Below are 4328 nucleotides of genomic sequence, written 5' to 3'. Positions count from 1 at the left end.
AAAAGGCAGGAGAGTGGAGTTGAGGATGATCAGATCAGCCATAGTCTTATTGAATGGTGGAATGGACTTGATGGGCTGAATGTCTGAATGGCCTATTTCTGCTCCTACTTCCTGTGGTCATATGCACGGTATACCTAAGCGGTGCTTGGAAACCAGCGGTCATCATTTCTGAGGGTAGACAGTGAGGGATGCCAAACCCTGAGGAGGCATGTCTGGGAGGCATGTAGGGCTTTAGGTATGTCTTGAAACAATTAACCTGATACAATCAACAAAACATCTCAAATATTACAGGCAGCCAGAGTACCCCCATCCCCAGCTATCAGGAAGATCTCAAATCAAAAATTCTTACATTCTGTAATCTCTCCAATCTTGCAATCAAAGCCAACTGAGTTGACTGCAAGATTTTCCAGTCAGTAATATTTGCCAATTAAGAAATCTCCAGCATTTTAATCAATTCTAAAACTTGCAAAGACTGCATTTTTTTGGAATAGGAAATGAAAGAAGTGGAAGTTTGGATACTGCAGAGAACATACCAGGTATGTTTGTGGTATTTTTACACAATTTGAACCTGAAACGTGGAACTCAGTGCAGTTTCCTTATTGTTTACTCATGGCCGTGAAATGGTTGGAGAAGCTCAGCTTTGATACTTTGCTGAGACAAGATGAAACTGGGTGTCTTGAGCTGGAAAGATCCCCATCCTTGAATGAGGAACCAATGCAGAGGGTTTGACAGGAGGGGGATTTGAGAGACATTGGGAGGAGGGGGATTGGAGCGACATTGGGACGAGGTGGGGGGTTTGGAGAGATTGGGAGGAGAGGGTCGCAAGACAAACCCGTGACTATAGGAGGAGAGATACCTTTGAGTTCACAACTCAGATGGAAGTTGGTGACTCTGCCCTCTGTGTTCCTCTGTACTGGTTGTGCTTTGGTGTTTCTGCCCTCTGAATGCCCTGTTTGGGTGTGCCTTGGTGTCTCTACCCTCTGAGTGGCTTGTATTGGCTGTTCAATCTGAGCATATAAGTGGTGTACTTGTAACTTGTAACCCATTTCTGAAGAAGGGTTTAGGCCCGAAATGTCAGCTTTCCTGCTTCTCTGATGCTGCTTGGCTTGCTGTGTTCATCCAGCTCTACACCTTGTTATCTACTTGTAACTGGAGCTGAGTTGTCTGTACTGCTTGGATTTTGCTGACTCCCCTTCTCCCTGTGCGTTCCCAGTGCAGTTTAAATAACTCCAGTTCCTTTCTGCATCGTCCCTCATGCTGTGACTTGGTCCCCAACATCCACTAGCTCTACACCCCTCCATTAACAACACTGGTCAATGTTAGTGTCAGTATTTCGCAGGGGTGTGCTTCTTTCTAATAAACAACAGCTATCATCCAGATACCATTTCTCATTGCCATCTGGCCTTTTTGATGAACTTTTTTTATCTTGGAGACAATACCATTTCTGTGAAATGAAACATTGGGTGGAGTGAGCATACAGGAGAAAATGCTGGAGAGTATGAAACATACAGTGATCCGCACGTGTGCAGTGAAAAGGCAGGTTGGTATGCTAGTAGTACTATTCAGCTGAGGTTGTTGCTGCATTCATACTCAGGCTGGGGAACAGCTCAGTGGCAGGAGGAGGCAATGGCAAACTTACTAGAAATAGCAAAACTCATCCAACTGCTCAACCCTTTCTAACTAAACAGCGTGCTTTGGAAGTAGTAAGGTCTGCATGTATGTGTGCATATGTGTGAGAGAGAGTGGGTGTATATGATTGTGAGTGTGTGTGCGTGAGTGAGTGTATATGTATGTGTGAGTGTGTTTATATTTGTGTGGATTTGTGTAGTGTGTGTGTGTATGATTGTGTAAATGTGTAGGTGTGTGAGTGAGTATTTATGTGTATGTAAACCTGTATGTGAGTGTGCCTGTAACAGTGTTTCAATGTGTATATGTATGGGCACATAAATGTATCAGTGTATCTGTGTGTGTATGAGAGTGTATCTGTGAACATATATATGTGAGTGTTTGTATGAGTGTGTATATGCATGTGTGTCCTATTGTGTGTGTGTGTGTGTGTGTGTGTATGTGCATTTTTGAGTGTCTGTGTATATTTGTATGTGAGTGTATATAGGTGTTATTGTTTCTCTTTCTGCCTCTCTCTGTCTGTCTGTTATTGTCTCCCTTTTTCGCTGTCTGTTATTGTCTATATCTCCCACTGCCCCCTCTCTGATTCTCTCTCTCTGTCTGTTTTTGCCTCTGTCACTGTGTCTGTTATTATCTCTCTCTCTGTCTGTTATTGTGTGTGAGCGTGTATATGCATTTTTGAATATATGTGTGTATATATTTGTGTGTGTGTGTAGGTGTTTTTGCCTCTCCCTCTGCACACCCACCCCTCCCGTGTCTGTTATTGTCTCTCTGCATGTTATTCTCTCTCTCTCTGTCTGTGTCATTGTCTCTCTGTTTGTTATTGTGTCTCAATCTCGGTTATTCGCTCCCTCTGTCTGTTGTTGTTTCTCTGTCCTGTTATTGTCTCTCTCTCTCACTCTGTCTGTTCTTGTCTCCCTCTCTGTCTAGTAATGTCTGACTCTTTATTTGCATGGGTTTCCTCTCGGTGCTCCGGTTTCCTACCGTAGTCCAAAGATGTGCAGGTTAAGTGGATTGGCCATGGAAAATGTGGAGTGTTACAGGGTCAAGGAAGGGGTCCAGGTGGGATGCTCTTCAGAGGATTCATGCAGACTCAAGGGGCTGAATGGCCTCATTCTGCACTGTCGGGATTCGATAATTCAATACTGCTATAATTCTGTAGTCTGTCTGTTATTGTCTTGGAGAGGCCATTTTTGGAGTGCTGTGCACAGTTCTGCTTTAGGAAAGATATTATTAAATTGGAGAGGATGCAGAAAAGATGTTACTGGAACTGGAGGGTTTGAGCTATAAAGAGAGGCTGGATAGTCTGAGACTGTTTTTCACTGGAGTGTAGGAGGTTGAGGGGTGATCTTATAGAGATTTACAAAATCATTAGGGGCATAGATAAGATGAACAGCAAAGGTCTTTTCTCCAGGGTAAGATAGTTCAAAACTAGAGGGCATAATTCTAAGTTGAGAAGAGAAAGATTTCAAAGGGTCCTAAGAGGCAGCTTTTTCACACAGTGGTTGGTTCAAAAATGGAATGAGGTGGAATGAGGAAGTGGTAGAGGTAGATACAGTTACAACATTTAGAAGACATTTGATTAGGTACTTGAATAGGAAAGATTTAGAGGGATAATTGTCAAACACAGGCAAATGAAACCAGTTTAGTTTGGGAAACCAGGTTGACATGAACGAGTTGTATTGAAGGGTATGTTTCTATGCTGTATGACTCCATTTGTTTCTGTTACTGTCTCCTGCTCTATCTGGCAAAATCGCTCTCTGTTATAGTCTCTGTCTCTCTCCCTGTTTTGATGTGGAGGTGCTCGTGTTTGACTGGGATGGACAAGGTCAAAAATCACACAAGACCAGGTTATTGTCCAACAGGTTTATTTGAAAATGCAAGCTTTCAAAGCGTAGCTCCTTTGTCAGGTGTTAGTGAGAAAGAAGCACACAGAACACAGAATTTATAAGTAAAAGCTCAAAAAAAAGGTCACAAAACCGATGAGGATGTATTAAACAAACCTAAGATGCTGTTAAATCTTTAAACTGTTAGAAGGTTTTAATTGATTAATATTTATATGTAAATCCCTGAATTCCTTTCAAGTCACTGTCCTGAGAGAACTAAAGGTTTTATCAGTGTAAAGAAGAGGTGACATTTTTAGGTCAGACAATGCTAGTTAGGTGTGAGGCCTTGTTCAGAATCTGTTTGTGTTTTGGTTTGGAGTCAGACTGGTTTTGTTTCTAAAAGTAGGAATTTATAAAACACCACATTGACTGACTGTCTATAAATTGTGTGCTTTTTGAACTGTTTGCTAGTGTGAGTCAATCTCTCTCTCCCTTTGTGTTTGTCTGTTATTCTCTCTGTTATTGTCTCTCTCTCTCTGTTTCTCTGTCTGTTATTGCCTTTCTGTCTATCTGCCTCTCTCTCTTTCTCTTATTGTCTCTGCTACTGTTATTTTTTCTTTCTCTCACCTTCTGTTATTTTCTCTCTCTCTCTGTCCCCTGTGTGTCTATTTTTGTCTCTATCTCTCTGTTATTCTCCTACTCTTTGTCTGTTATTGTCTCTCTCTCTCAATCAGTCCATCTATTATCCTTACTTGCTCTCTGTTTTTGTCTCTCTATCTGTTATACTCTCTCCCTCTGTCTGTATATCTCTATCTATCCATCTCTGATTCTCTCTGTCTGTTACTGTCTCTCTCTCTCTGCCTATTATTCTCCCTC

The sequence above is a fragment of the Rhincodon typus genome, chromosome 17 (assembly GCF_021869965.1).
Source record: "Rhincodon typus isolate 14 chromosome 17, sRhiTyp1.1, whole genome shotgun sequence".
NCBI classification, from domain to species: Eukaryota; Metazoa; Chordata; class Chondrichthyes; order Orectolobiformes; family Rhincodontidae; genus Rhincodon; species Rhincodon typus.
This window is presented reverse-complemented; position numbering follows the sequence as displayed.